Source organism: Pteronotus mesoamericanus, unplaced genomic scaffold (assembly GCF_021234165.1).
Source record: "Pteronotus mesoamericanus isolate MK-2021 breed Mesoamerican mustached bat unplaced genomic scaffold, CSHL_Meso_final scaffold_85, whole genome shotgun sequence".
NCBI classification, from domain to species: Eukaryota; Metazoa; Chordata; class Mammalia; order Chiroptera; family Mormoopidae; genus Pteronotus; species Pteronotus mesoamericanus.
The window spans coordinates 31,598,263-31,620,114 of NW_026555329.1; the positions used below are offsets into that span (position 1 = coordinate 31,598,263).

Genomic DNA, 21,852 nt, shown 5'->3' on the forward strand with positions numbered 1-21,852 from the left:
TGCCATGGAAGTCAGCTTTTGAAAAGTACCAATTTTCCTCTATTCTCCTTTATCCCCCTCACTTTAAAAGTCTTTTGACAATCCCATATCACCCAGTTATAAATCTACCCCACAGGTGCCACCTAAGGATAATGATCTGTAGTCATATTCATTCGCAAGCTCCACCAACCTTAGCCGGCGCAGATACAACTTGAGGATGGCTGAGTCTGTGTGTAACCCTCGCTCTGGCTTCTGTCGGAAAGCCTGTCCTGGAGTTTTTTCCCACTTCTCTATTGCTCAACTGTATTAGGCAATAAGAACCAGGCAATAAGAACCAGAGCCTGCTCTCCTCTGTCAAATACGTAACTTTCAAAGTCCCTTGGGGCAGGGACGAGACTCCTCTTTGCCTGAACTTCACTGACCTTCAACACTGAAACCCATAGATAAATGTTCAGATATATAGACGACCTCCCACAAAGAGACAACCAGGCAAATAATTATTTTTAATATAATTGTAAATACCACCTAGATGGTTATCTTGTAATACTTCCTCCTTTAGTCTAAGTACAGCCAGAGCTATTTCTGGGGAGTATTTTCAGAATTCATCATGTTTATATTCAGAATCTGTTTGAGGGGCAGGGGCCATAGTCTTGTTGTATGTTGACTTTGAAAATAGTCACATCATCATTTTTATTCCTTTTAATATTACTAGGTATTTAATTTATGAACTGATAATCTTATCAAAAGCAAATTTTTAAAAAAAACCCAAATTGTGTCATGTTATACTAATGGCTTACACTGAGAGCACTTACTACAGGCCAGACATCATTCTAAGCACTTTATGTGGATTATTTAAATTAATCTTCATAACAACCATTGGAGACGAGTATTATTGTTTTCCTAACATTATAAATGGCAAAAGTAGCAAATCACTGAGGCCAAAGGACTGAGAGGTTAAGTAAATTATTCAAGAACAGAGTGCTGAGCTACGGTTGAATCAATTGTTTGTGTACAAGTAACAGAACTCTCCAATAAAATTAGCATTCTATATTAGCTAACACATGTCTATTTACCAAAAATAATAAATATTAAGAAATAAGTATCAGCTCCAAAAATGCTAGCTTTTCTCCAAAGTAGCCATTTAAAAATTTGGGGCTGTCTTGATAACACAATTATTTGCTCAAAATTGCATATGTATGTGTATGTATATGTAATCAACTCAAAATAAAGACAATAGAAGTGCCACAAGATCTCCGATCACCTAGAAGGGTATATTTCTTTAACAGGGAAAAAAGTTACATGTTAAGGCTGCAAAATCAAATCAAAGTTCAAAATAAAAATCAAGCACAAGTTGCCATCATTCTAGGGAACATAATTGTCCATCCTGACAAAAGGAATGAGAAAGATAAAATTAACTAACCTAGAACAACTCATCTGGAAAGAAAGATCACAGTTGGAAACTTTGGGAATGGCAGAACATTACTGAAATGGAAATGAATTTCACAGCCTCAAACTCAGGAATGAAAAAAATGAAATTTTATTTTTCTAAATTTCATTTTTACCCCAAGCCTCCATTCTCTCTGATCCAGCATATTTCATATACTCATTTTAAGAGAATCCATTTTTTGTACTTCTCAGTCATTTCAGATTAAAACTCAATTATATTTTTTTCTGAACAGGCGTTACATTCAAAGAGGAGATAAGGACACAGAGCAAATCCTCTCAAGACTCGAACTATGGCTTTCCCTTGTCCTGGCCGTGATCACTTTGCAGATGATGGTTCTCTTTTCCTTAACTTACTTTCACAAACTTTTGGGCCTTAAGCACAATTTTAGGGTCCAAGGGGCTCCATGAATCTGCTTGTACATATAGCTGCCTACATGCCACACGCAGCCCATAGTACTCTATTGCTTGGCTGTAATGAATGATGCAATGTTTTCTGAGGCTTGTTCTCTCTAAGCAATACCTCTGCTCTGAGATCCTCATACTTTCCCTGTGGGGTGAAAAACAGGAAACTTCCCTTCAGGAATGAGTCTGCTACAGGCCAGATCACATAGCTCTCTGGGATTCATTTGCATCTAAGCTCCTGTGTTCCAACTTCTATCCAAGTTTATGGCCTTTTAATCTATTTTGGGGTTACGTTGAGGACAGTTGTTTCAGGTTGATCATAACTCTTTTTCAAATCTTTAGTAACATAATGTCAGTTTCTTTTGTCCAATGAAGTCCTCCCTCAATTTGTGGCTTCATATCTTGCAGTGCGAAAAGAGAATGAAAAGGGTGGGAGGGACAAAACCACATGGATTAATACCTCACATTCTCCTTTTATCATATTACAAACACTCTAACTTGTGTGAAACAAACACATGACAGAAGTTTAGCTGACAGACTGAAATCCTAAGAATATGTTCACAGAACTCTTAGATACTTAATCTTCCTTAGATTAATTGAATATAAATAAGTAAAAGAAAATAAGATTCTCAGCAAATAACATTAGGTATTTACATGAAGGATTATCAGTGTAATTAATATGGTTGAATAAAAGGCATGTGAACAGCCTAAGTCTGGTTTGACATGAAAGTTTACATCTACAGGTACAAGGAAGTATCTCTAAACCCAGTTACAGGAGACTTAAATGACTGAGCATAATCTGGCCAAATACATTGAAGAAGGGAATGGCAAGATTATTTGAAGGGTTAAAACCATGACCAAGACCTCTGGTTAAACATGGCAGATTGACTATATATCATATATTTTGTATCTGAAATCTCATTGAAATTAGAGTAATAGAGTTTCTAAAAACTTGGAACACAAATGCTCAGGCCAGAGATTTCAATGAGGACAGAAACAAGTCAATATTTAGAAAGCAAATGTACTTATGATAATTGCTCAGCAGACCATAAAGTGTCAGTTCTAAACATATAAGCCTAGAGCAGAAAGACAATGAGAAACAAAAAAAATCTTGTGTATAATCCCAGATAGGGCCATGAACTAGCAGCACAGGGGGCCATGAACTAGATGGGGAAATCAGGGTCTAACTTGTTTGAATACCTTTAGAAGACTCAAACCTTAGATCTTCTCCCTGTATACACAGCCTGCCTGTTCTTTCTTCACCTGCTATAAGGTGAGGTATTGGAGGCTTAGCAGGGTGAATGAGGTAGACCCAAGAGGAAATAAGTTTACCTTAAAATATAGGTACCTTTTTCACTGCTACTTTTAGAACTCTAGCAAGCAAGAAAGCAGAGGATTTCTTTCTGGGTGAACTGACTGGAGCAAGAGAAAAGATTTGTTGATACTACTTTTTCATGGAAGTGGGGTGATGAAGGAGGACAATGAAATGGTCAATACCTTATCTGATTATTCTAGAGCCATAATGTCCAATAGAAGTGCAACATAAACCTCATGTTATTTATATATATTATAACATATATAATATATATATACATTTAAATGTCCAGTAGCCACATTAAAAGTATAAATAAATAACGTATTAAATTTATTTATTTTTTTAACTAATTTATTTGTTTTAAGATTGCATTTATTTATTTTTAGAGAGAGGGGAAAGGAGAGAGAAAGAGAGGAGGAGAAACATCAGTGTGTGGTTGTCTCTCACACATCCCCTACTGGGGATCTGGCCCCCACCCCAGGCATGTGCCCTGACTGGGAATCAAACTGGTGACCCTTTGGTTTGCAGGCTGGCACTCAATCCACTGAGCCACACCAGCCGGGACTGATATTAAATTTAATATTACATATTCTTTAGCCCAATATCATAAATACTATCATTTTAATCAATATGAAATTATTAATAAGATATTTTACTTTTTTTATTTTTTTTGGTACAAAGTCTTAGAAGTCTGGTTTTTTATTTCATGCTTAAAGCTCATCTCAATATGGACTTACTTCATTTCAAGTTCTCAAGAGCAACCAGTGGCTACCATATTGGACAGTGCAGCTCTAGAATGAGATTTTCTTTATTGGCCACACTATTAAATAAACGGTCAGTCACAAGACATTTCAGGAATACCTCTGAAATGCAAGATAAAATTTAAAAACAAATAAGCAAACAATAAGAATGAATATAAGAAAAGGGAATAAAAATACACTAAATGTTTTTGTGATTAATGTTTTCTGACAAAGAGAAGATACTACATTCATGAAACTCGGGAAACAGAAAACTGTGAATATTTAAAATGTTAAAACAGTGGTTGTAGAAATACCACAGTCAGCAGAACAGGCGGGCTGTCAGAGTAGTAGCATCCCAGTGCAGGGGAGCCATGAGAGCAACACGAGGCTCGAAGAACAGATCCAACATCCATATGATGGGATTTGCATAGAACACACAGGGAAAGCCAAAACAAAATGGGGAAATCAGAATAGAGTGCATGAATATTTTCTAGAATTGAAGGATATAAGCTGCCAGAGTTCAAGATGCCACCCAGCTACAGCACAACCAATTAAAAGGGCCACAGGCCATGGCCTACCTGCCTGTCTTTAGAAAGTCGCAGAGTATCAAGAATAAACAGAAAATCTTAAAAGTCTCCAATTGGCTTGTGAATAATATCCTATGCACATCCAAAAAGAAAAAGAAAAAAAAAAAGACTTTGATAGCAACACTGGGAATTTAGAAAATCAAATGAGCAATCTTTTCAATATCTGAGGGAAACTGAGTTTCAACTATTATTCTAGGTACAAAAAATTTTTTAAGAATGAGGATAAAGACATTTTAATATATGCAAGTTCCCAAATTTCACTTCTATTTTACCCTTTCTTAGGAAGACCAAGGAACTCTCAGAATACAAACTCCAGTAAAACAAGGAAGTAAACCAAGAAATCAGCGAACAGAGAGAATTGAGAACATAGCTAATCTGACAACTAAAACAAAGAGAATTCCAGGAAGAAGTTGAAAGGATGTTTCAGGGTAGCAAACATGTCATGTACCTAGGAAACAAACCACTTAGTATTGGATCAGGACAGAGGACTTTAGGGAGCAATTATCACCACCAGGAAAAAAAGAAATTTTACCAGAAACAAGGCATTTATTATATACTTATTGGCTTTGCTATTCAGAAAATTTATAATAATACTGTAAACAGTCAACAACATAAAAAAAAATTACATTGAGGAGAAAAGCTTTGTGGAAAAGGTAGATAAAATGGGTAAAGTGGTATTGCTGTGGAACCATGAAAGCCAGATGCTTTCTCCCACAAGAGAAAATAAAAGGCTAATGTATAAAAAAAAAAAGAGTTTTTAAAAATCAAAGAATAGCACTATAAGCATGGTATCTAGAATTAGTTAAAAGTGTTTTCTCCTGGAAAGCATCATGGGAATAGGGGAAGGTGGGAAAAATAAAGCAATTGTCTTTAAATTTTCTTTAAACTTTAAGGCACTATTTGACTTTTTAAATGACAAATATTCATTTGATATTTAAATAAATTTTAAAACAAGATTTTATTTGTATTGAGCTGTGCTCAATAATTGCTTATCAATCCTTTGCTTTTTCCCCTTTTTTGTGACTCACCTTTATTTATGATTTTGCTGAAATGTCTTCATTTTCTAAAGCATTTCCCTATCTTCTCAGGATACAAGTTTGTTTTCTACTTTTCTGAAAATATTGAGGCCATCCACTCTATAATCTCAAAATCCCTACATAAATATAATACTTGCTTCACCCAGCCACTATAATCCCTCACCTGGAATCCTTAGGTCTTATGAAGATATTTTCATGTATAGGTAGTTGTTCAAATCGATTGATATTTCCAGGAGAGGATGGGTATTAGAAATTGCCAAAACTGCCATTTTGCTGACATCATTCCTGTTTAGTCTAAATATTTTATTGAAGTCTTTATAAACAATTGTTATCTAATTCTGTGCATCAGAAAATCAACCCACAAACATTTACATCTTTGCTGTAAATGTAACTTGACCAAGATATTATAGTCGATTGCTTACCAGCTCCCATTTACTACCACTGTAAACCTAGAACACATTTCCTTGTTAAAATTATCTTCATCAATATTTTTAAAAACATACTTGGGAAACTTTAGTGTAACAGTATATACGTAAGAAAGGAAATAGATTCAGATAATAGATGATCAAGTAAACTTAGATTGGAATATTATTTATAGATTATCTTCTATGACTTCCCATTTTAGTTGAGAAGCAGAAATTATATTAAAAATTCTTAATGTCACAGGTAGTAAGAGATGAGGGACCATGTTTATGTGTTCTTATTCTGAAACTTGAGAGGGATTCTAAAAAATCATTTAATCTAAGTAATATAATTTTGAGATGAGGAAACAGAGTTCCAAATTGTTCATACACAATTTGGCCTTGTGGAATACTGGATACTAAAGCTGACAAGTTTAGGGGAGGCCGGCAGGGTACGCCTTACAGCCCCAGAGACCAGTCACCATGCAGGGAGGTCCGAATATAAAAATTCCCAACTAAAAGTGGGCTGTGGTGGGTCATCAAGTCTTAGGCTTGTCCCTTCCTTGACAAAGGTTAATCTTTCACTTTGAAATTGTATATTGCCTTTGTGCATCTAAGATAACATACCTTTGAAATGTCAGAGTAATCTTTTCTGGAGCACAAGACCACATTGTTATCTTCTTGCCCACATACCATCTCTATGTGCTGTAAACGGCCATTAGCAACTATCCAGTACCCACCAATGGGAAAGAAGTGTGTGTCCCCCCATTTTGTTTTTGTTATCCAGCCTCAGAGATTTCCTCATTTTGCATTTTTCCATCTCCATAAACTACCATCAATGAATTTTATGTAACTCTCCTTATGGCCCATCTTTAAGATTCTAATATATAAAATAAGCTGCAAAACTGCCATTCTTCAGTTTTTTACAAGATAAAATTTATTTAGAAAGTCACAGAGGTAGGAATGTGAACCAGCTAGGTGTGGGCCCAGGAAACACATTACACAGGAAAAGAAAAAAAACAGGGCCTTTGGAGCTTAAGAAAGAGAGAAGTAAAGGTAACATGCCTGGGGGAATAAAGGCGGTGAAGGGAAAGGTGCAGATTTGCCTCACCAAACGGAGTCTTTTGAGCACTATGTTGAGATTTTGCTTCCTAGCAATTTTAATCAATTTGGTTCAAATCAACTCTAACAAGACGTTTTCTTTGGCTGGTCATTCTTTTGTCAACAGTTTTTAAAACCGTAAGCTAATTTGCACCCATTTTATAGATGGGGAAACAGACAGAGAGAGATTAATAATTTGTTCAAGGTCACAAAACTAATATGAAGCAATTGAATTGAAATTCTTCCAATGCCATGTAGCCCATCATTTTTACATTTCAGAACTGCTATCATGGAAAACTCTAAGAGTTTTCATGAAGCTTCCTCCCTAAGTTTTTTGTGTGGTGGAGAAGTTATAAAGAGAAGCAGCAAAGACAATTCTAAGCTTTCGGCTAAAAGGGGGAAAGATCTTCAGAAACTCATTTATTCATTGAAACACTTAACTAAACATTGACTATATTCAGACTTTGAGCTTGGCAATAGGCTAAAAAGATGAATAAAATATAGTCTTTTATGGGTTGTGGTTTTATTGAGAGACGATAGGCTGTAAAGTATGGAAGGGCTTCAGTGGATAGACACTTCCTAATCAAGCAAGATGAAGGATGTTCATACAACCAGAAAAAAAAAATAGCATGCATAAATGCAGAGGTAGAAGGAAATAGTATATTTAGGAAATCACAAAAATTATTTTTAGATAAGTAGCGAAGAGTGAGGAAAGTGGCTAGAGATCACACTTTGAAGTCATTTGAATAATATTCTAAGGAGTTTAAATTTATTCTGTAAAGACAATAGAATCATTAAGTAATTTAAGTAGAGGAAGTGGTGGGATAAGAGTTTTCACTTTCAAAGGGTTGTTTTAGAAGACTAATAAAATAATGCTGGAAAGACATAAGGTTTTGATCCACAACATGCATTTTTGTCTAATGAAGAAAAGGTAGGCTCATTCTGGACAGTTTTGATTAGTGGGAAAGTACTTCCAGTTGATGGTAGCAGTCATGGCCAAGAGGTTATGAAACTGAGAAGCAAGGCCTAGAGTTATTCTAATGAGTGGAAGAAATGCTCTTGCTAAACTTTTTTGATAGCCCTCTGGAACATAATGGCAGGGGTAGAAAAAGGAAAAGTAATGAAAACTGAGTAAGAACTGAAGCATCAGTCCCAGTAAAGGCAGAGATAAAACACTAAAGGCGAAGGGAAAAGATGGGGGATGCTTAGCATTACTTTTATATTGGCTCTGGTTGAAGTGACAAATCCAGTATAAAGCAAATAAATAGCAAAGCAGACAACAAGGGCACTCACAGACTTCAGTTGATATTAAGAAGTATCGAATCTTCTAATTTCTCATTTTCCCCACTTCTCATTCCAGGCTGAGGTTGGGCTCCCCAGGTAGTGCAGGATCAAGGCAGCACTGCCATGTCACAGAGTTGGAGGGAAGATGAAGGGGGTAAGGAGAGGGAATAAAGACAGGGCTCCACTGCAATGGCCCCATAAGCGAAGACGGATCATTAGATTTATTGGGTTGGCCAAAAAGTTCATTTGGCTTTTTCTGTAAGATGGCTCTTGTAGTGCTTAGCTGTCTTTAACTTCATTTGAAACAATTTTCTTAGCATGTATTGTAACAGCTGTCATATCATTGGGCATTAAAAAAAATCAAAATTGGTGAATTTTTGTTAGCCACCTTAATACTGAAGATGGAAGAAAATACACATTTTTAGCATATTATGCTTTATTATTTCAAGAAAGGTAAAAACACAACTGAAATGCAAAGAAAAAGACTTATGCAGTTTATAGAGAAGGTGCTATGACTTATTGAACATGTAAAAAATGATTTGCAAAGTTTTGTGCTGGAGATTTCTTGCTGGATGATGATGATTCATGGTGGGATAGACCAGCTGAGGTTGATAACAATATAAGTGAGACATTAATTGAGAACAATCAACATTATACCATGTGGGAGATAGCGGGTACATTCAAAATATCCAAGTCAATAAAGTTGTTGGTGAAAATGAAAAACGTGTCTTATTTTACAGAAAAAAACTAAACAGACTTCTTGGCCAACCCAGTACTTAGTCTAAAGTCAGTAACTGGATTCAGTTAAAGAATGACCTCATCAGGAAGAAGCAATGAATAAAATGATTATGTGAACCTGCCTTTTGGTGAACATATTTATAATTTATCTTGTTCGGCCAGAGAGTGTATAAAACATAAATGTATTATGACATTTTAAAGAGATATAGAACAAAGAGAGAAAGAGAATCTAAGCTTAAATTTCAGCAAAAAAAAAGGAGACCCCCCAAGAAATAATCTGGATAGTTCTTGTAATTAAAAACAATCACCACTGAGAAGTGGCCACTGTTTACCTTTACAGGTTATATGCTCTAAAGAAACATGAAAGAGATGTAAGCAAAAAAAAGAAAAAGATGCTCTTTTATTCTGCCATAAGTCATACACCAACTGTTTTAAAAATATACGTGATGTGTAAAGACTTCTCAGAAACACAACAAGTACAGGAAATATTCCAGATAAGAAAACTGACCACAATCCTCTTTTATTTCTATTATACATCAGTACCTGTTGCTAAACTGGGCATACAAAGTTCTCTTTTTACCATCACAAAAAGTAGTGATGAATGTTTATCTGTTGCAAACTCTCACACAGTAATATTAAAGAATATACATATTAGAATCAAAAGTACATTATGCAAATGTGACCCTGAGTAAAGTGAAGAATGGACTCCAAGAATGTTAATTTCCCAAGTAACTAATAGGTATTTTAATATTATTGACATTATTGTGCTTTTATTACTGTTAACAAGTAATTAAGTCAGTTATCAGAATTCTACTATAATTTAACTCTTGAATGATTCAGATTTAAGAAAAGGTGCTACTGTTGGCTATAAAGACTTGAATAAAACCACATCACCTAGAGCCATGATGCCTATCTATATTGTAAAAAGATTTAAGCCCTGTTATTCAATTAAAAGTTAAAATGTTTAACTGAAATTTAACTTCCCTATTTCAGTTTCTTGTTCAGTAAGTTATTGTTCTCAGCCCCCATAAAACAGAACCACATGTTTTTCTAGAAAATAGGAAAGATAAAAAATATGATCACACAAAAGGGTAAGCCTTAAGGAGAAAGTAAAAAAATCACCTTCTTTTTTGAAATGATATCTTCAAGAGTAATTAACTGAAGGGCAAACTGTATGAAGTTCAGTGAAGATATCTTCTCTTTATTAGCAAGATAATATGATAAAGCAGAGGTGGTTAACAAATAACTCTTTATTATATTTCAAAATGAATCAAAGAAACTCAGTAATGGAGAAACTTAATTTTACATTTGGAATTTAAACCTTGGATTTATATTCAGCTCTTGTTTAAAAACCATTTATGTATAAATCAAAGAAAGTGGTATATTTAACAATATTCAAAGTGTCTGAAATATTACATTACGGAAAGATCTTTTTCTATGTATGATTTACCAAATCAAGCTTAATTTATGGTCTTATTTCATTTCCTATATAGACTTATAAGAAAGCTATAGAATGAATAATAAACCTATCTATATTGTAAATATTCAACATCTGTTAATGTTTCTAGTCATTTTAAATTCATACAATAATGAAATATTGACTATTATTCAATCATGAACTTGAATCACTTACTAGATCTTCTTTTCTTTAAAGGAAGCTTATGATAATGGTTGTCTATTACCAAAGGTAAGCTTATTCAATTTATCCCCTATATCTAGGAGGTATGGAGAATAGCTAAGTAAAAAGTTTGGCATATATATATTTTAACTATATTTATATAACTTAAACTTAGATACATATTTCCAGAAATATGTTGATTTACAATAATTCCCAATTAAAAGAGTCGTAATAGTCTCTTATTATTAAGATCTTTCTCTATGTGGTAAATAGAAAGAGTCTTTAATTCACATGTAACTTTCACCAAGTAAAATTAAAATTTTATTCTATATATTTCATACCTACCAATAATATATATTTTTATTTATATAATAAATTAGTTTTTATGGTATAAGGGCAAAAATTCTCCTTAAATTGCTGAACAATCTGTATACTTTATAGTTATTATACAAAGATTAATCTCTTGTGTTTCTTATTGATTATCAAATTGCTAGCGTAAGAGGAATGAGACCTTGTGTTAAAATATGCAATGTGTTCAGCATACCATAGATTTTACGAAGAAAATTACAAAGATATCTATTAGAACCTTACCATCAAAGTAGTGGAAAGTGGATTTCATGAAAGTAGATTTAATTACTGAAATAACTTTTTTTTTTCATGAGAAAGAGATGACAGCACCTGACATTCAGGGCTAGTCCTGGTGCTATCTGCTAGTTTTGTTTCGGAAAGTGGCCTGGCAGCCAAGGTCAGGCCTTGGTTTCCTCTTGCTGAGCGTAAACAATTTCACAGAACATCAGCACTACACAAGGCCACATGATCATGATGGATCAAGGCAAAAATAAGATGCTCTGTCATCCTGTTTGAACACAGACAAATTATAAACATTGTCTAAGTCACAGGTTCCACAAATTTTTGGTTATTCTCCTGCACACCAATTTTTTAAGAACTACTGTTCTAAATGTAGTCCAATTTAAACAGCTGTTAAAACTGAGCTGTGTGCTATAAAACTTCCCATTCTCCAGTTTCCAGCATCACTTGCCAGCCTCTCTTTTCCAAAGGAAAGAAGGATTTGAAACTAGATTCGACCCTGAGTTTGGCTCATCTATCACAGTGCATGTCCTTCCCTAATCTTATCTTGCCCTCAACCCTTTGCCTACATAGCAAGCACCAGCTGGGCAGTCACGCCAGCAACTTGATCCAACTTCTCCTTTGGCTCCCTTCACCACCAGATCACCACCCAGAAGACGGGCAGATTCTTGCTACAGCCTTTTTACTGGTTCTAACACTGGATCATTTCCCCAATCAAACTCTTCCGCATTCCTGAATTTTTCAGATTACTTTTGAAGCTACTTTTTAAAACTCATACTCATAGTTTGAATCATTAACTTTGTTTTTTATTTATGCTTTTATTCCTCACTAACACTGGCAAATGTTTCATTAATCTGTAGCCCTTGCAAGAGTAAAACTAAATAAATCCCTTAAGCATTCTTAGTCTGAAATATTAATTGGGACAAAATGACAGAATCAATAAAATGAGAACCTGATACTTCCCTTGAAGTAGCTCACAGCTCAGCTAGGAAGATAGATTCATAAAAGGATGGTTGTAATACATTGGGGCACCTTCACTAAGTTGAGCAGAGTGAACACTGGGTTAGGGAAGGTGGTGAAAGGGCCGCTGCGGGGGAAGTAAGAGCTTACTTGAGGATTATAAATACAGCCCCATTTTAGAGGAAAAGCTTTCAGGTTTTCACCATTGAGTATGATATTGGCTGAGTGTCATAAAAATCCCCCAATTGTGTTATGTTGAGGTACTTTCCTTCTGTAAATACTCTTTTATGTTTTCATTGTAAATAGCTATTTATCTCATTAAAGGTTTTTTCTGCATCTATTGATAATATCATATGATTTATTATGTTGAGGTACTTTCCTTCTATAAACATTCTATTGTGTGTTAAATATAAATGGATATTTATCTTATCAAATGCTTTTCCTACATCTATTGATAAGATCATATGATTTTTATCCTTTGTTCTGTAAGGTGGTGTATTGTATTGATCTATTTACGTATGTTGAACCATCTTCGTGCCCCTGGAATGAATCCCACATGATCATGATGTATTATTTTTTACCGTATTGTTTTCATTTGATTTGCTTGCATTTTGTTTAGAATTTTTGCATCCATATTCATCAGAGATATTAGTCGGTGGTTTTCTTTTTTATGTTGTCCTTGCCGGGTTTTGGTGTCATGGTTATGTTGGCCTCATAAAATGTGTTAGGAAGTATTACCTCTTCTTCAATTTCTGGAAGAGTTTGGAAGGAAGGTATCAAATCTTCTTTGAATATCTGTTACAATTCAGAGTGAAGCCATCTGATCCTGGATTTTGATTTTTGGGGAGGTTTTTGATGCTTGTTTCAATTTCTTCACTGTTGATCACTCTGTTTAGATTTTCCAATCCTTCATGATTCATATATTTCTAGGAATTTATCCATTTCTTCTAGGTTATTGAATTTGGTGGCATACAGTTTTTCATAGTATCCTAGTATGATCCTTTGTATTTCTGTAATGTGTGCTAACCTCTCCTCTTTCATTTCTGATTTTGTTTATATGAACATTTTCTCTTTTTTCCTTAGTGAGTCTAGCCAGAAGTTTGTCGATTTTATTAACCTTTTCAAAGAACGAGCTCTGAGTTGTATTAATTTTTGCATATAATGAAATGTACGGAACATGTATCATAGAAATGTATACCTGAAACAATTATAATATTATGAACTGATGTAACCCCAGTAAATTTAAATTCTAAAAATGTTTTTTAAAAATACAGGTCTGGGTAAAGGGAATAAAGACATTTATACTTCCATAAGAAACATACAACTTGGGAAATAGAAGTATTTGCTGAGGGCACTGGAGAGGCAGGTACAAATGGCATAGGAAAAACCTAATATAATGCATAATATATGGGAGACTGAGGTTTGTGCCTGAATACTTAGAAATTCTTTTCAAGAATGTATCTTGAAAGCAATATAGAGCTACTCAAGGGTTCTATGAAAGGAGAACATTATAAAATTGGGTTTAGGAAGATGTCTCTGGTGCAACGTGAAGAATATATTGGAGGAAAGGCCAGAGGAAATCTTTTGAAATAATCTAGGCAAGAAAACATATGGTCTGAATTAAGGCAGTGGTTGGGGAAGAAGCTGGGAAAGATCTCAGAAATATGTACCACTGATAGGGGAGATAATTTAGAAGATGGTGTGAATAGCTAAGTCTTGGTAAGTAATTAGCTAGTTAGTGAGAAATACAAATCAAGAATGTATCCTAGCTTTTAGACTGGAGTGACAAGATAAAATGGTTGCTGGTTCGATTCCCAGTCAGAGTACATGCCTGGGTTGCAGGCCAGGTCCCTAGTAAGGGGGCACACGAGAAGCAACTGTACATTGATTTTTTTTCCTCCTTCACTTTCTCCCTGCCTTCCCCTCTCTCTAAAAATAAATAAATAAAATATTTTTTTAAAAAAGAAAAGCTCACTGAAATTCTATGCTCCTTGTAGAATTCACTTGTGAAAGTTAATGGATCTTGGTTTACAAGTATTCTACGAACTATTGCCACTAGTATTTACAGGTTTTGCTATGAATACATGTTAATGTTGCCAGAGCAGCTGAAAATAAAGTCCCAGACTTAAACCTCAGAAAACAATAACAAAACAACAACAACAAAACAAAAAACCAACTTCATAGCTGTTGCTTTGCCATGGTAAATAATTATTAAGTAGTTTTTTTTTTTTCAGCAAAAGACCATTCAGATTATGTCAATTACTTTTATTTATCTACAGGATTTCAGCTTAAGACATGCTCTTGCTGTTACTATGTACAGAAGTTCTGCACATAGTATGTGCAGAATCTATGGGAGATTCTATGGGAGAAAACAAAAATCTATGGGAGATTTTAGAGAGAAAACAAAATGGCATCTTTAACACTCAGGAGGAATATTAATGGGATAGAGAGGATAGTGCTAAAAATTATAGTAAGCTTTCCTTCAGTTTGCCTTGTCTCCCAGGACTTGCTTTATTTCTTGCCTAATCTTGTTTTTCCTGACTTCATGTAGTAAAGCATAGAATTTTAGTGAACTAGTATCCTAGGACTGCAGTATGAAGATGCCATACACAGAAGCCCAGAAGACTACAGGTAAAGAAACTTTCAAGAGGCTCTCAGTGAGGTCAGGAAGGAATTCTGACTAAGGGCTTGGGAAAGACAACAGATGATGACAGCGCCTCTACTGCTAGTCAGCTCTCACCCCCACCCTCAGAGAAAGTTTGGGGGGCATGTGTGACTAGCCTGCCAAAGAATGACCGTAATACTTGCTATTGTTTCCTGTAAAGTTATAAGTAGAGAAATCACAACCTACACCTGGAGGTAAAGTTAATATAGTTTGAAGGTGACCACTAGACCCAGAGTGGAATTGACCAAGCTAAGAGTTTTTCTCTAGCTTTATCCAAAACGTGGTATACTCAATGAAGATAACTAAAAGAGTGAACACAGAAGCAAGCACATTTAAGCTTTGCACATGGATTTGGGGAAAGGGTTAAGACTTTAGTGGAATTAGGTGAAATAAATGAGCTTCTTGTGCTGACTCACTGAGAGACTATCAGTGTCTGCAAGTTTAAATACTTAGTGTCAATTGAATCACAGAATATTTATCTATTAAGTTTCATTATTGATATTTAATAGATCATCTTCCCTATATTACAAAAATACAAACGAGCCAAACACATTGGGAAAGGGGAGATGGTGCTAAAGATGGTAACACGCCATAAACCTGCCTGAGGATTCTCACACAAAAAAGCTGCACCACTATGCAGCTATGTACAGTTGACCCTTGAACAACACAGGTTTTAATTGCGTGGGTCCACTTATATGGAAATAATTTTCAATATATATTTGTACTATTTTCTTTTTTTTCCCAGTATATATTTGGGAGCCTACAGATAGAGAGGGCCACCTGTATACATCAATCTGCATCATGTTATATAGGAGACTTGAGAATCCATGGATTTTGGCATCTGTGGCAGTGTTGGAACCAATCCCCCTTGGACACCAAGGAACAACTTAAGTTTTGGGGCAGTTGAAAATTATATGCAAATTTTCACCTGAACAGGGATGGGTACCCTTAACTTTCACATTGTTCAAGGGTTAGCTATAGAGATACGTCATTTTGGATATTTCAGTAAGAATGCAAAGAATAATAGATTTGAGAAATAGACTTTTTAATTGTTAAAATGATCAAAAAAATTTAAAATTTTAGTTTTAGTCCTTAGTGGAAGGTGAATATTTTAGGTTAGAAAAGATCTACATGTAATATTTTTGAATAAATGACTATAATTTACCTACTGAGTCTTTGTCATGTGTCAGGCATTGGGCATTGCTGATACTAAATTGCAAATAATCCCTGGCTTCCTGGAGTTATCAGCCAGAGGGATGTGCCAACTTTAATAGCAAAGGTCTATACACAGTGCCCTTATCACTGCATAGGGCCCTTATCACAGCTTGTGTTCTCCTGCATTGTAATTGCCCATCTACGTCTGCTTGATGTAACATTTGACCAAAAAACTCTTAAAAAAGGATAGGACTCATAGAAACTAGACATTTCCATAGAAACCAGATGTCTTTCCCTTACGAAACCAAGCTAAAATTTAGATTAGTATTTGTTCCCCATTTCAGACAAGATACTTCAACAACATTAATTGAAGAAACTATCAAACCTAAGCCTTCGTATGTACACTACTTTAAGTTATTTTATTCTGGAGGGGTTTCCATGCGCTGTATGTTACTTAGCATTTTAAGAATAAATTATGGATTGAGAAACATAATGGCAAGGAGCTAAGAGTGGGCGGGGGAAGCAACCCTGTAACCATCACTCGCTTGGTCTACGGCCTCCGGCAGACTGGTGGTTCACTAAGGGTTCTGTGTGCATGCAGTGGTGGCGAATGTGTCTACAAAATTCAACCTATGCTGTGTCTGTGTCATTTACAAAGTTGACAGATTTTATTTTTAAATTTCAAAAGGTTTTATTCTGTAAAAAGAAAATTTAGAACAACCACCTGTAAAAGTTCCTGGATTCTTATAAAAATTCAACACAGCCTTGTTTCTAATAGTAGAAGAGTGTGTAACACATAGTAAGTAAGTGCTCATAAATATTTTTAAATAAATGTGTCAAGGAATAAGTGAATCTGAATGAGAGTGGCTCCATTATGTATTCAATAAAAATAATAGTGGGGTTTTTTTTTGTTTTGTTTTGTTTTGTTTGGCTGTTTTAAGGTTAGGGTTTATATTTAGAAGATTAAATAAGAATGTTTGTCATGAAGGTCCTGCTTACTTAATAAAAATTCGTATGTGCTGTGAACAGATACTCTTTTTAGGGTCCATGCTACGGGACCACCAGACTGAATAAACTAACTCTTATCATTTCTAAAACTTCCTAGAATGAAACCAAAAATGATACCTTATGGCATCTGTTACATTTCAAATAGAGCAATAATGAAGTTCTAGCACAGAATACAATGAGCCTCCAGTTAAAGTTCTATTAGACTATGTTCTTAATTTTCAAAACCATGACATGACTATTAATAGGCTTTCTGATTTCCTAAAATTAAAATGAGAGAAATATGATTTATATTTAGAAGATTACATGATAAAAAATAACATTAATTTAGAGTTGAAACTAATATTTTAAAAAACACTGTCCTTATTCCACTTTTAAAGTTCACAAGCATTGAAGGGCAAACAATGCTTTTCTATTTGAGCACATTCTGGAATCCTTGGTGAATGTAGCCAAGCTGTCTGCTATGTCCCCTCCGTTTGCCTGCCAATTTTCTGTCATTTCCTCCTTCAGATGATAGGGTTTGTGTGACAAAGGTCTCTGGGTATATTTCAAAACATCTTAAACTGTTTAACATTGTACCACTAAGCACCTATTTTAAAGAGTTATTTATTCTCCACAAGACTAAATTTGTCAGAAGACACAAAGCAGGATTCACCTTAGCCTTCTCCATAAAGAAATGGCTAGAGAGCTCATTGTATGGAATAGAAGCAATGGCATACTAATTACTCTTTGTAAAAGAAAAAGTTTCCAGTGGCTTAGCCAATTTCTGTAGTTTGACATACAACAAACAAAACAATAAAACTAATTATTTACTATATTTCTTTTTATATTCTCTATGCACTTATGCTAGTTTTAGACAATTTCCTTTTCCTGGTAAACAATTCATTGTGAGTTGAGAGAATCACTTTGGATGAGGCATTTTTTTTTTTTTAGGATTCCAGTAACCTGATATGGAAATATAGTCACTCCTTCTCTTCTAGTACCTCCCTGCTCCTCATTCCAGGTCATTCCTTTTAGGTTGTAGTAAAGTGGTGACACACTTTACAATTTTTATCTAAAAAAGCAATAAAAAACATATAGGCAGGTGACCAATAAAAAACATTTCCCCCTTCCACTCACTTTAAAGCATTTCTTTTTCATTTCATAATTTTGTGAAATTTTATCAAATAATTGAACTGTAAAGCTTAGTTTATAAATACCAAGAACATTAAATTCCAGTCATCTTAATTAGCAATTAGTGCCTAAAGCAAAATGAGCTATAATCACATCCACAGCAATATATTATTATGTGTTTCTTCACTCTAAGAAAAACATATTTTTCTATTTAGCTCTCTCTGTAGCCTTATACGGTCTTTGTCACTGATTTTTAATACTTTAAAGTTTTTTTTTTCTTTTTTTCTCCTAAAAATAACTTTTGTGAGTTCAGGAACTTATTTTTTATTCCCAGGTGGAAATTGTTTGATTATCCTCAGGTGTTTGCTTGCTTTCTCAAACGTTCAGAACAGTTCACTGCAAAGTTGGCATTATCCTTTACAAAAGGATCTGATTCCAAGTAATTACTGTTTGTGTTGTGAATCACTTGAAAATATATCTCCTTTGCCCTTGTCAGGATTAGAGAAGTCTCATATATTGTCCAACAAATCCCACTTTTATTATTTAGTCAGGTATGCCTGAGGATAGGTTGTCTGTTTCTCTTCACCTGATCTAAAACCCACCTGAGTGCTGAGTTTTCTCACAGGAATAAGCAAGAAGTCAGCACATGAGTATCAACCCAGAAAGATTTCCCCAAAATTCAGCACAGCTCCAAGCAGCCATTCTCCAAAGAATAAAAGGAAGTGATCTTTGGAGGTAAAGAAGCCTATCCAATTCATCTCCAGGCTTTGTGGATAGCTAAAGAGTCAGAGAGAACAGCTTTTTTCTTTTTTTTTCTGTATCAGCATTTAACTTTTGTACTTAAATTTATACACACACACACACACACACTTAAGTCTCCTTTCTGCATAAGTCACTTCTCTATCATTCTTTGCAGTGTTCCCCCTCTTTTACAGTCATATTATGAAACATGTTACAAAAAGTCTATGCAACAACATCCCCTGCCCCTATAAAAAGATATCAGGTTCCTGCAGTCAATACAACTTCTGTGATCGCTAGTGATCAATCAGTTTATGTATGAAAAGATTATTTTCTTCTTTCCATCTAGGAGTCAGTTTGTTAAGAGGACTGGGTCTTTTAAATGATTTGTTAAATGTACTTGTCAGTCCTGACAACACTGCAAAAAATAGTGTCATAGTCTTATGAACAAAGGTCATTCGACTTCTAGTCTCATTGAAAAAGTATTTTTAAAATTTGGAAGAGAAAAATCAAATTGGTCAGATATTTAGAGTGTATTTTCAAAGTAATATTTTTTAAAGCCTATAAGAAGGTAAACAAATTTTAAAAATATATGTAAAATCAATCTAGATTAGCACATGCTAAACTAACTTAGAGAACCTGAAGAAATAAAAATTTTCAGTAAAGTTTTACTTTTGAAATAGAAATTTAAGCTTTCTGATACTTCTAGATTAAAGGCATGACAATGTGCAAATGGAAATTTCATAGGATGAATTTAGAGACTAGTAGAAATGTGAAATTTGTTTATTTCTTCATCCAATTAGTTAAAAACCTACAAATCTGTTAAAAGACAATTATTATACCAGAGAATCTTTATCTTTATAAAGAGTTAAAATAATAATCATTTACTAGATGATAGCCCATTAATTATTTCTAGCCACATCACCGTACAAAAATAAATCTGCTCACCAGTTTCTAGAGGATCTTGCTTGCCCAGATGTAGGATTTTAAGAGTGGCTTCAGAGAGACTGTTGGAGGAGGAGACGCAGAAAATAAACACATGATTTCTACAGCACAGCAGCTGAGAACTCAGACAGGGGGCCTGGGGTCTTGACCATTCATCTGTCTTTAAGATTACTCTGACCTCTGAAAGCGATTGATATCCTGAGACTTTCAGCACTTCGGACGCATGCCTAACACAAGATAAATATAGATTCCTGACACCTGAGCCAGATGAAATTAGTTAACTTGAAAAATCTCATTCATTTTGTGTCTCGGTTGAGGAAAATAAAACCCTTAATCCTTTTCCTGCTAAAATCTGTTATGCCCTGTAACAGATAGCTGCAGTGCTTATGAAAAATAGTACATAATTCAAATAATCAATCATTAATAATCAATTTGTTTCTCTCCTTTACCATTTGCTGTGATAGTGTTAAGACAGGTTCAGATTTTCTTCTCTTGATTAGATATGTGTAAGATAATAGTGAATATTAATTATTACTTATTTGACAAATTATATTTAGTAATTTTTGTGGGTAAGCCCTTGAAGTGTGAATATCTTTTGGTTAACTTTCTAGTATTTTTTTCTCTTTTATATGGCTTCAGTAGTAATGTTACTTTTTTTGTTTACCTCAATTCATGCGGCAGAAAGTGTTACATACTGTCAGGGTGTTTTGATTAAAATTTTTATTTTTTACATTTGAGAAATCAACATGCATGCCAATTCCATTTTTGTTTGTTTATTATAGTGTTGTATAACTTTATTATTATTGTTTACACTATTACAGATGACCTTAAATTTCCCCCCTTTGCCCACTTCCACCCAGCCCTCATTGCTCCCCGCTGAATACTTTTTTCATATTGAAAATGGTCTTAATGCATACTGGTGCAGCACTGTGGAATGTAGTATGGAGTTCCTCAAACAACTAAAAATGGAACTTTGTTATAACCCAGCAATTCTACTTTTGGGAATACATTCAAAGAAACCCAAAACGCTAATTCAAAAGAATATATGAACCCCTGTGTTCACTGCAGCCTTTATTTATCATAATCAAGTTTTGGAAACAACCCAATTGCCCATCAGTAGATGAGCAGATAAAACAGTTGTGGTACTTTTACATAGTGGAGTGCTACCCAGCTGTAAAAAAGAAGAAAATCTTACCTTTTGTGACAGCATGGATGGACACGGAGAGTATTAGGACCATTTTCACTATGAAAAAATATGTTATTTGTATTTATAAAAGCTTTTTTGTTACTTGAACTAGGAACTGTTCAACAAAATGTCTTATCAAAGAAGTGAGAAGAAAAACTAAAAATTCATTGACCACAGGATCACATATATTTTCTATGAATCACAATTAGTATCATAGCATTTATCTAGCATTGTAAGTACCATCATTTTCAAATGTGAATTATGTCTTACAAATAAGAAGAGGACATCCTGAATTTTCTTTCCATGAATTATATATTCATTGTCATTAAACTCTTCACTCCCTCCTGGGCATCAACTTATGAAGATTATGTGGTGAGAGAAAGGAAAGAATAGGGATGGATTGAGCTAAAACAAACAAATAAACAAAAAGACTGTGGCTGATAGAAAACAGTCCGGTGGGTCCTCAAAAAATTAAGAATAAAATTGCCATATGACTCAGCAATCCCTTTCTTCAGCACCCACAGAAAAAGCTCAAAAACATGTATTCAGAAAGGTATATTCACCCCTGTTTTCATCGCTACATTATTCATGGTGGCCAAGATATGGAAACAACCAGAGTCCTTCGATAGATGATTGGATAAAAATATGTGGTACATACATACTATGGAATACTACTCAGACATAAGATGAAATACTGCCATTTGTGACAACATGGATAGATATTGAGAATATTATGCTAAGTGAAATAAGTCAGCCAGAAAAAGCTAAGAACCATATGATTTTACTCATATTTGGGATATAAAATTGAAACTCATGGAAAACTCATGGCAGAAGTGTGGGGATTGCCAG

At 34.5% G+C, this 21,852-nt stretch overlaps 1 protein-coding gene across 5 annotated transcripts in view; it reads right to left on the minus strand.

The window, feature by feature from the left end:
* CD36 (CD36 molecule (CD36 blood group)) overlaps positions 1-20,045 on the minus strand; it is a 76,745-nt gene extending 56,700 nt beyond the window's left edge. For 3 of the 5 annotated variants that reach the window (XM_054564385.1, XM_054564380.1, XM_054564379.1), the window contains exon 1: positions 19,821-20,045. The gene's annotated coding sequence lies outside the window, so the exon portion shown is untranslated. Of the gene's footprint in view, positions 1-169; positions 279-19,820 lie in introns of those variants that run through there. The other 2 variants (XM_054564388.1, XM_054564384.1) reach the window with 1 other exon arrangement.
* Positions 20,046-21,852: the final 1,807 nt, after the last annotated feature.